This window comes from Schistocerca nitens, chromosome 7 (assembly GCF_023898315.1).
Source record: "Schistocerca nitens isolate TAMUIC-IGC-003100 chromosome 7, iqSchNite1.1, whole genome shotgun sequence".
NCBI classification, from domain to species: domain Eukaryota; kingdom Metazoa; phylum Arthropoda; class Insecta; order Orthoptera; family Acrididae; genus Schistocerca; species Schistocerca nitens.
The window spans coordinates 387,160,093-387,172,459 of NC_064620.1; the positions used below are offsets into that span (position 1 = coordinate 387,160,093).

The 12,367-nt window shown below is 40.8% G+C and overlaps 1 protein-coding gene across 1 annotated transcript in view; it reads left to right on the forward strand.

Moving 5' to 3' along the window:
- Positions 1 to 12,367, forward strand: part of LOC126194994 (protein unc-80 homolog) — a 1,036,886-nt gene that overhangs the window by 565,098 nt on the left and 459,421 nt on the right. The gene's annotated exons all lie outside the window — the stretch shown is intronic.

Sequence of the window (12,367 nt, forward strand, 5' to 3'; positions counted from 1 at the left end):
TACTTCTTGTTTGAGTTCTATGAGCTGATTGCATTCATCTGTCTGGGAGGCATGTTTCTGTGTCCTGCTTTGTCGTGCCACTTTTTCTTCTGCTTGTATAAGCATCAATCTGGTGGTGTTGCTTTTTCTGTTACCTATGCAAAATTTTTATTATGGTTGATGTTTTGTACATCATATTTGCATATTCGTATCATAATTTTCAGTTCTCTGCTTTTTGTGGAGTCACATGTAAGAAGAATTTTGTAGGGAATGATTGGAATCTAAGACTATACCTTTGAGGGCTTTTTAAGTTTCAGGGCATTTATTGTACTTGTGTGAGAGTTTGTAACATGTTCCAGCCAATATTCTCCTAACAATTATGTTAGCTTCACAGGACATTTTCTTGAGGAATGTCAGTTTAAAAAAATGGACTGTGATTTCTGCATAGTTCAGTGAGCTCCATAGTATTGTGGTTAGTCTACTTATGTCGTAGCTGATGCTACACACATCGACTTGTGTGGTCTTTCATGTTCTCTCCTTTTGCACCATCCATAGTTGCAGTTTGATGTGAGTTGAGTGTCTGTGCGATGACAGATGTGTGGCATCAGCCATCTAGTTTGTGTCCACTGCTTGTTGTGCTGTGTTAATGTTTAATGGTTCAAATGGCTCTGAGCACTATGGGACTCAACATCTGAGGCCACCAGTCCCCTAGAACTTAGAACTACTTAAACCTAACTAACCTAAGGACATCACACACATCCATGCCTGAGGCAGGATTCGAACCTGCGACTGTAGCGGTTGCACAGTTCTGGACTGAAGCGCCTAGAACCGCTCGGCCACACCAGCTGGCTGTTAATGTTTATTGCTCACTCCTTGGAGTTGTAACTCATTTACTTTATGTTGATTGTGTTCTCTGCCAGCTTTATATTGACAAGTCATTAATAGCAACTGATTCTTTTCCTTGTGTAATTGTGCATTAGTAAAACTGTTCAAGCCTATTCTCGGCTTGTGATTGAGCTCTTATTAAGTACAGGTAGCACTACACAATCTGATATTCCCATTAGTGGTGACCCCAAGATGATCAGTGCTTAAAGTACTGGTCCAGCAATAATATTGATTACAGGATGGAATCACCTGCAGTGTCATGGCTGACCATTCGCCTCCCATAGTTTTGTACACATAATTCAGTTACCTGATTTGCTCAGGTCAAAGCCAGCTTTTGCTATTCTGAAATTACAGCAGATGTGACTAAATTTGCGTTGATAGTGAGTCAGCTTGATCACCACTGTGCTTCTGAAGTTCAGGATATAATCACGGTTCCATCAGCAGAGAACACCGATGAAAGATTAAAGACTGAGCTTATTTGTAGAGTTGCTGTTTAACAGGAAAGAAAGACAAGTGCTGACTCAGGAAGACATGGGTGGCAGAAAACAGTCTCAGTACCTGCATCACCTCTACTGCAAGATGGACATTGAAACAGTGACTGACAGGAATATTAGATCTTGTGGACAGTGACTGACAGAAATATTAGATCTTGTGGTGCTACCTCTGCTCAGTCACATGGTGAAAATAGGATTGAACAATTTTATTAAAGAAGAATTACAGAAGGGGAAGAATCAGTTTCTGTAGGTGCCTTGTCAGTATACAGCAAGCAGAGAACAGAATCAAAATAAAGTAAATGAGTTACAATTCCAAGGAGTAAGTAATAAACACTAACACAGCAGACCAAGTGGTGAACACAAACTGGGCACTTGATGCTATTCATTTGTCACTGCACAGTCACTCAACTCGTGCCACAACTGCATCACTGGATGGTGTGAACAGAGTTAATATGCACAACCATGGCAATTGATGTGTGTAGTGACTGTCTAATGTTTCCGATACGAGCGTGAATCTGGGTTATTTCGGTTTATTCCCCCAAACCATCTTCCACTTCTTTACGAGGTGACATACTTGGAATTTGCTGCCACTCTTCTTTATTGGATAGCTGGCTACTGCAACCCTCCTGACTTCTGCGGCGTTGAATAACGCTAGGTACAGGAATTTTTAAACTCCTTCTACTTATGAAATAAGTAGACATACAAACTTTGCATTTTGTCAGTTAACCATGTATTTGACTTTCATACACAATAAAACTCTCACTTTAAAACATAAGTATATAACTTCCATTAAGTCCCTTGAACAGTCAAATGTCAGAAACAAATTAAATTACAGTTAAAAGAAAGTTGGCTTTGATACCATAACTTTTCTTAGTAAGGCTAAATCAAGAGTTTCCAAGAGTTCTTTTTCAACTGTCTTTGTTTTAATAACAATAGTCAGTGACCCAATAAGCACAGAGCTGCATATAAACTCCAACGTACTTCCTTACACACTCACAAAAACATCTATGGAGTCCCTGACAGGTACTTGTCAGTGCTGCTCGTCAGCCGCGTCTTCTTTCTTCCCGCGACCAATTTTAAACCTGCACACACAAACATGTGACACGCAGTAGATAGGGTTCTACCATGCCACACTCATATGCAGAATATTGTGTGTTCGAGACGGTAGAAGGCTGAGTGGTTCTAGAATTTATACAGAAATTCTTGAATCACTACAACTCCTACAATATCCTGACCATCTGCCTGCCCAATACTTAAATTTCCTCTCTTTTCCAATTTGCACCCAAGGTAATTTTGGCATGATTTCGTGGTATTCTTTGTAGTATATCAGTTGCAGACTTCTGGTCTTTCACGTAGTTTTCTATTGATGATGTTGGTTGGTGTGTATACATTGATTAGAGTCTAAATTATATTTGTTGCTTTTATTGTTACACTGGAATGCATATTATGTAAAACATAAATATAGCAACTGAATCAAGTAGGCCTATTGATTATCGGTTATATTATGAGAAGGAAGGTTGCTACTCACCATATAGTGAAGATGCTGAGTTGCAGATAGGCACAACAAAAAGACTCTCACAATTATAGCTTTTGGCTGTTGAGGCCTTCATCAGCAATAGACATACAAACACACATACACACTCACAGTGTGTGAGCTGCATTTGCATGAGTGTGTTTGTGTGTGTGTATTGTCTGTCTGTTGTTGCTGAAGGCCTTAACGGCCATAAGCTATAATTGCGAGAGTCTTGTTGTTGTGCCTATCTGAGACTCAGCTCCACTATATGGTCAGTAGCAACTTTTCTTCTCATAACCATCCTGGTTTTTCCATTGTTTGACTTATCGATTATAAATACTCATCCCTATTGTCACGTAGAAGAAGGTGGAATTAAATGAATGACGAACACTAACTTCACTTAATGAAGGCTTATTCAGCACATGCACATAGAAGAGCGCAGAGCGTACTGCCTCCAGCCAGAACACATACAGTATATATACAGCTACTCAACATTCCAATACAATGATACTTGATATTTGTGGATACTTCTAGAATGCACTAGAACCAAATATAGAAATTAAAATTGTACTGTCCAGGTGAGTTTTGAACTCACAACCTTCCATGCAACAGTTTAGTATCATAACTACTACACCACAGCGCTACTCAGCTACTTCTACAACATTGCTTCCTCCTTAAGTGAACAGTGTCTCTATGTTACGTCCTCCTAGTCCGGAAACGAGTCATCGGTCCTGAAAAATCCGACTCTGATGACTGATCCTTGCCCTGGCGGTGATCTTCTTAGAACTTCTTTTGCTGCTATGCTCTTCGTCGCCTTTCTGCTTGTTACTTGTCACTAGAGTTTTGAATTTACTCTGGGTGTCAGGATCCTCATTGGGCTTCATTCAAAGGATGTGGACCATATCTCTGATCTTTCGTCGTCTTGTGCCGGGGTCGAAATCTTCAACTTCATAAGTAACATCAGATAACTGTCTTACAACCTTATAGAGTCCAAACTACACCTGAGGAGCTTCTAAGAGAGACCAATCTTCCAAACAGGAGAGGACTGAAGACCCAGACGAGGCAGTGTGTTGTGTCATACTTTTGGCGATCATTTTCTTGAGCCTGCGGCATGTGGACTCAAGCTAACTGCCGAGCTTCCGAAGCTCTGGTTAGAACCTGGCCAATGTAGTCGTCATCTATGTCATCATAATGTAATGGAAACACAGTGTCCATTGTCGTAGTCACCTCATGCCCATGCAGCAGGAAAAAGGTGTAAATCCGGTGGTGTCTTGTTTTGCAGTGTTGTAACAAAAAGTCACGAAAGGTATCACCTCACCCCAGTTGCTTTGCTCAACATTTACAAACATTGATAGCATGTCAGCCAAGGTCATATTAAGGCGTTCAGTAAGCCCATTAGTTTGTGAGTGGTAGGCATTTGTCATGTGATCAGTAATGTTGCACCAATAGTTTATCTCTGTCACAATATTCGATTGAAAATCTTTCCCTTGATACGTAATTAATGACCTTGGGGCACCATGTTTTAATACAATGTCTCCCGCGATGAATTTGGCTACCTCAAATGCTTCAGCTGTTTTCACAGTTTTTGTAAAGGTATAGCATGTCAGATAATCAGTGCAAGAAATAATCCATCTATTGCCACTAGCAGACGTTGGAAATCGTCCAAGGAGGTCAATCCCAACATGCTTGAAAGGCGTTTTGGCTGGTGGGCTTGGTTTGAGTCGGCCAGGTGGTTTCTGAGGAACAGCCTTTCTCCTCTGGCACTCTCTACAATGCTACACATAGTGACGGACACTCCTAAATAAACCTGGCCAGAAAAATCTGTTGTGGATTCTATCGTAGGTCTTAATAAATCCTAAATGTCCAGCCTCAGGTGTGTCATGAAATTTCTGTAGCACATCTAAGAGCATGTGTTTAGGTATCACTGGTAGCCACCTCCTTCCAAATGGATCAAAGTTTTTCTTGCAAAGTAATCCATTAATTACTTTAAATTGTCCTTTCACATCCTGTGACCGATTTAAGGTAAGCATAATTTGAGATATCTTGGCATCCTTCTTCTGCTTAGCAGAGGGATCCTGGAGGGCAGTGAGACAGTCACTACCTTCATCAAAGTCTTGATAGTCTTGCACAGGGTTTCTTAAAAGGCAGTCAGCATCTTGGTGTTTTCTTCCACTTCAGTACACTATGGTAATGTCATACTCTTGAAGATGTAGTGCCCACCTGGCGAGTCATCCTGTTGGATCCTTAAGACCTGTCTGCCAATAAAGTGAATGATGGTCTGAAACAACTGTGAATGGCCTTCCATAGAGATACTGTCGAAATTTGCACATGGCCCAGATCACAGCAAGACATTCTCTTTCTGTAGTTGAGTAGTTTCTCTTGGCTTTTGTAAGTGTCCTAGAAGCATAGGATATAACCTTCTCTTTTCCATCCGATATTTGCAATATAGCAGTGCCAATCCCATACCCACTGAGATCTGTGTGTAGTTCTGTAGGTGCTCTCTCATCATACAGACCAAGTACAGGGTCAGTCATCAGAGCTTTTTGCAGTACGTCAAAAGAATCTTGTTGAACACCACACCAGATACATTTAGCATCAGCTTTTAAGAAATCTTGGAGTGGTCTGGCTTTGATGAAAAAGTCTTTGATAAAATGACGGCAATAAGAACATAATCTGAAGAAGCTTCTCACATCTCTAATACTTTTAAGAATAGGAAATTCCGTTATAGATCTCACCTTGTCTGGGTCTGGCCGCCCACCTTCATTTGACAGAAGGTGTCCAAGTATTTGATTACTTTTGCTCCAAAGAGACACTTTCTTGGATTTAAGTTTCAGTTTGTCTTGTGGGAGACACTTACGAACAGCCCTCAGTCTTTTTATATGTTCATCAAATGTCTCTGAGAACACTGTAATGTCATCTAAATAACAAAGACACGTCATCCACTTCAGGCGACGTAGAAGATTAACCATCATCTGTTCAAAAGTGATGAATGCAGTTTTCTCACGATCAGCCTCATCTACTTTGATTTGCCTGTATCCCAAGTACATGTCCATGCTTGAGAAAAACTTAACCCCCCCTCAGACAATGTAGTATATCGTCAATTTGTGGAAGAGGGTAAATGTCCTTTTTAGTTATCTTATTAACTTCCTGTAATCACCACAAAAGCGCCAACTGCTTTCCTTCTTCCTGACAAGGACCACTGGTGACAACCATGAGCTCTGCGAAGGCTGAATGATGTCATTCTTCATCATTTTCTGTACCTCATCGCAAATTATTCGACATGCCTTTGCTGATGCATGGTGTGCTCTTTGGCTTATTGGTTGATGGTCTCCAGTGCTAATTCAGTGCTTCACTGTCTTATTGTCTAATTTACTCTCACTTGTGGATTGAAGCATTCAGAGAACTCTTGAAGAATGGCAAGTAGCTTCTTCTGTTGTTCCTTAGTGAGATCTGGTGATAGATGAGCTAGAAGATCTTGTGTCATAGTGGTAGCGCTAATTTTGCCCACAGACTCAGCATGGGAGGTTTCTATGACACTCAGTTCTTCTTCAATCAACGGCTCAGAATTTGCTATGCACATGCGTCTTGGAAGGATCTGTGGTTCTCGGTGACAGTGAACTATCCACAATTCACCAAGTCTGTTCTTAAACGAGATGACAGAGGCTGGGATGACCAAGTTATTCTTCAGTGGTATGCTTCTCTTACATTCCACTACAAGATCCATGGGTTGATGCATGGCATGACACTTGACAGTTACCATTCTAGCCCTGACTGCAGGAGTGATTACTTCATCCAGCACACATAGTCTCCACATCCTCAGATGCGCATCTTCCTGTCCACAGTATCTCATCTCGTCTAGCATAATCTATAATCTTTGAGTGACCACAATCTATAATTGCCTGAGAAGCTTTAAAAAAGTCTCATCCGAGAATGAGGTCATGACTACACTCTCGTAAGATGATGAATTCTAAGGACTGTGTATGGCCACTTATATCCACACGAATGGTACATCTTCCTGTAGGTTTTACATATTTCCCATTAGCCACCTTCAGCAGAGATGTTTTGTTGTCAACGAATATGGTTTTCTGCAACTGGCGATGGTACTTCTTCGAAATGACTGAATATGATGCTCCAGAGTCCACAAGAGCTTGGGCTGGTCGACCATCCATGAAGATATCGACGTAGTTTACTGTCATTTTTGTAGTGATCAATAGCGGAGGATTTTTCTCTTCAGCGGCCTCACCTCCAAGGAAGGTCGCACCCTTTAGTTTTCCAGGTTGCAGCAGCTATGTGATTGGCTGGAGCTTCTAAACAGCAATGCAGACCTTGATCGGTGTGTTGGGGAGTGTCCTCTCCAGAGGATAGCTTGCGGTGATGGTGACCTATGTCATCCTGCACCCACATCTAATTCTTCATCTTCGTCGTCCCGGAGTTGGCGTCAGCTAAGATCGGTCTGCTGTCTTCTGTTGTAGGCATCATCAAACATCAAATATCCGCCGCCTTTCTCGACAATATCACAATACGAGTCCCAGTTGTCCGCAGTGGAAACATCCTGGTTGGTTATCCCGGGTCCTCCAGACGTCAGTCTTCCTTGGTGCCAAACAGGTTCCTCATGCGGCATTTTAAAGGGAAATGAAGGACGAGACATTGGATTCAATGTCTGTTCCACTCCCTCCCTTATGACATCTTGAAGGGTCTTGGTTTTTTGCTCTCAGTGCAAACCAAGTGCCTTCTGAACTTCCTCTCTCACTATCTGATGAACAACACTTGTGAAATCAGTTGCTTCCTCCATCACAGACATCGATGCAGCATTTTGAAGCCGTTCAAACTTCTTTTTTGAGGCATTTTCTCGATATACTGACACCATTTTGTGATGTCGTCTGCTGTCGGAACCTCCTTCAGGAGTAGGGCTTGATACATGTCCTCAGCAACACCCTTCATGAGATGTGCAACCTTATCTTCCTCCTTCATTCTAGGACCCACTATTTTACACAGCTCAAAGACATCTTGAATGTAGGATGCTATAGTTTCTCCTGGACACTGTGCCCTGCACTTTAATTTATCTTCAGCCTTGCACTTGTGTCATTGTGTATCGCCGAAATACTTGCGCAGTTCTGGCTGGAATACTTCCCAGCTAGAGAACCTGGAAGGATGTCTCATGTAGTGGCACACAGTTTCTGTCATCGTAATGTCCTCTTCCTTTTCTGTCTCTGGTAGATTGCGATCTGTTGAACGTGGCTGGAACTCGGGTTTCTTGCCACTCAAATGGTAGCTCTGTCGTGGCCTGATGGGAGCCACTGTGTTGCCCATAATGTGCGCTATTACAAGTTCCAATACCCGGTGCCTCCACCAGAATAACGTCGTGTAGAAGAAGGTGTAATTAGATGAATGACGAACACTAACTTCATTTAACGAAGGTTTATTCAGCATTTGCACATACAAGAGCGTGGAGCGAACTGCCTCCGGCCAGAACACATACAGTATGTAAACAGCTACAGAACATTCCAGTACAATGATTCTTGACATTTGTGGATACCTCTAGAATATACTCGAACCAAATATAGAAATTAAAATTGTACTGGACAGGTGAGTTTCGAACTCATGACCCTCCATTCAACAGTTCAGTATCATAACCACTACACCACGGTGCTTCTCAGCTTCTGCTCTGACAATATTGTAGACTGTTTGACATGACTCATGGTCCTGGTATTCCTTTTTATATCAAAAAAATATTCATTTGTTTATTGTGATTGTGGAATGCAATGACTTTTGCATTGTTTTTTCTAACGTTTTCTTGAATATTTGTTAATTTCCCTATTTTTTCTTTAGGTTATTTACATCAAGTATTTATAATCAAATTCTTGATATTAGTTTGATTTTTTTTTCATATGAGGTTGCCTACTTGAATGGTGTGATTCTGACCAACTAATATTATGAGAATTTTGCCAGTATATTTTCTACTACCCTGATCTCACCTACTTATCAGGTATATGTCCTTATCTTAATTTTATTTGGTCTTATGATTTTGCCACATTTCTAATAAACATACCATATTCGATTTAGGATAGTCTATCTTTAGTACCAAAAATTCTGAAATTTATTGTTCCTAAGTATAATTGGAGGGCAGCGTGGAGGGTAAAAATCGTAGTGGGAGACCAAGAGATGAATACACTAAGCAGATTCAGAAGGATGTAGGCTGCAGCAAGTACTGGGAGATGAAGTTCGCACAGGATGGAGTAGTATGCAGAGCTGCATCAAACCAGTCTCAGGACTGAAGACCACAACAACAACAACAACAACAAGTATAAAGTACCAGAAGCAGTTTGGTTGTTAAGGTTTAGTTTATTGTCCATTTAGCTAAATGCCACATAGCGAGATGGAAGTACAAAAGTAGTTGCACATGTCCATTGGCTAAATTCGTTTCCAGTACATCCATTATTCTTTCACATCTGACAGCTGTTAATATGCTAATGTTCTGTCCCTTGCCACATTCATTAAAATCCATTTTTGTGCAATTATCCTTGGAGTGAACAATGTCAAATCTTTTCTGTAAGTGCAGATGATATAAATTACACTCCTGTCTTTTGTAAACAACGTATCGTATTTTTTCTTTCCTCACAAGCACAGAATCTTCTCTTGCTGAATACACAGTAACATTGTGGGCAGTTATGCTTCAGCTTTTAATTATTGTAACTCTTTTGTAGTACCCTCAAACTTATATTTCAGGCAAAGAAAACATTCAGTGTCATCTGATTCATTAGTAATCATAATGATAGTTGAAATATTTGTAAGCTACAGTTTATTTTTTCCTTAGAACCTAGTTCTTTGATTCAATTTCTGTATTTTACTCTTGCATAAATTTTACTAACATGTATCCTATGGCAGCAGCTCAGCAATAAGACATGAGAGTAGAGACGACCTGAATCTTTCAATTCACCTAATGCAGGGGAGTATCATAAGATGTTTAAGCATTTGTGACAACAAATGTTGAGAAGGATGTAAAGAAAGATTGGAGAATTTTTATGCATAGCAAATGAAGCTAGACACAGATTGCTTTTTACCTGAAAGGCTAACATGAAAAACCATCTCTGGGAGCTGAAAACGTGGTGAAACAATCACAAAAATTCCAAGAACTTTGTACAACGTGTCTTTGACAGATATGTGTCAGCAAGGATATAAAGATTGGGAAAGACCCACCTTGTGAAAGGATATAAATTAAGAATGTTTTGAAGATGGGATACAATATAGATATGAGTTGCCATAGACCTATGGCAGAGATGTGCAAGGACATGTTGAAAAGTAAAGCCTCTGAATATTTAATGCGAAAACTGTTTTAACTTTTTAAATAAAACAAACATTATTAACATTCTGCATCTTTATTCTTCTTGGCGACTTATTTATTTCACTACATATTCACCTTGGTGATGGACACATTTCGCCGGCCAGTGTGGCCGAGCAGTTATAGGCACTACAGCCTGGAACCGCGCGACCGCTACGGTCGCAGGTTCGAATCCTGCCTCAGGCATGGATGTGTGTGATGTCCTTAGATTAGTTAGGTTTAAGTAGTTCTAAGTTCTAGGGGACTGATGACCTCAGAAGTTAAGTCCCATAGTGCTCAGAGCCATTTGAACCATGAACACATTTCACCCAACAAGAGACCAGTTTGTTGATACCGTCACTGTAGAATGTCTGACTTTGTTGATGGAGCCACAATCTCACCTCTCTTTGCACTGCTTCGTCACTATTAAAGAGAAGCCCTCAAAGGTGTTCTTTATGTTTTGGGAAGAGATAAAAATTGGGTGGGACCAACCCTTGGGACTGTATGGATGATGGTCAGTGATGATAGTGAGCTCAAGGCATTGTGTCGTTGCAGATTTTGCAGCCCTTGTGTGTGGTATGGCTTCAACATGCTGAAAGAGAGGATGCTCCATGTGTGGACAGACTCTACGAATTTGAAACTCAGTTACATCATACTGTTTCTCATGCACCAACATATTCATGTTACACACTGCCACATTACATATGACAGCTTGGAGCCCTCCAACAGCAGATGGCTGCAAATATATAGACATGAAATAATGTTTGTTTTATTTTAAAAGCTTTGACTTTTCACATAAAAAATTTGGAGGTGTATCAAAATTTGTGAATCTGTTCAAAGTATTATAGGTGACCCGAGATTGGAATGATGGCTATAATGTCAGGCAGAAGATGGTTGATGTAGGGTAGTAGCCAGTGAAGGCCCAGTGAGAATTGGCTGTAAAAATTAATGTTTTCTTTTGCACTGTTACATTAGCAATGTTTCATTGTGGGGAGCAATCATGCAGGCAGGATCACACCAAGTGACCAGCCAGCTGACTGCAACAAAAGTGTGGCCAGCTTTGCTGATGTCTGAACTCATGTGCCTGCCATGCAACTATATTATGTAAGCCTCAAACATTGGATGTCAGCAGCACATGTAGATGTTCAGGACTCTTGCAGAGGTGGCCAACTCTGTAGTGAGTAACCATGCCCAGGTGGCTACTGTCTGCAGCATGGAGGCACGCTGCATCCTCCACAGTGATGGAAGATGGTTGCCTTGTACAAGCTGTGACTCACTGTTCCCTTGGGCAGGAGTCTGGGGGCTGCTTGAGTGAGCCAGGAAGGCCTTGTATGCTGTGCCACTAAGTCTACTTATGCCAATGCACCACCTTTAGCCACATATTTGGCAACACCACTAGAGTGCATTGATGGAGTAGTCCCTGCTCCCACACTGCAAGAACCATATATTATCACTGTACTGGCAATTTTCACTAAGCAGCCTGGCCTGTCTCACAGTAAAGCAACAACTTTGTTGCTGTAACTGAAATGACAACACCCTGTGCCTGCCAGCTACCAGAGAATGTTGCAGTACTGCACCATATGCAGTACTCCACCACATATCCTCCCATATTTACTCTTAAGTGACACTACAGTATCAACACTTGCCAGAAGGACTCACAGCTGATTCACTGCATGTATATGTGAAATGTATTATGAGTAAATATGCATGACCTCTTACTGAATGATTACGCTATTGGTGACCAGTCAGTGCAAACACAATCATAAAATAACTAGGAATATATGAATCATGGTAAAATGGTGACAAGAATCTCATTGCAAGAAATGCAGAAAACATACTGTTATTCATTGAAAGAATGATAAAGAAATTTTATTCATCATTGAATGGGATAGCATACAAAATACTCATCTAGAGATTTTTGAATATTTTTGCACACTCAGGGTTGCTTGGTTGTGTGGATTTGATCAAGCAGGACAAGATTTAAAGAATAGCTGCATGTTTCATCATGAGTTTATATAGACAGAACAGAGTGTCTAACTACAGGGACAGATGTTGCAAAATAGGCATTGTACATCATGGAGGGAATTGGTGTTAAAATTATGACAGTGCACATTTCAGGAGGAGTAAAGCAGCTTGTTACTTCCTGCAGCATATTTTTCAGAAAATTACGGCATAGGT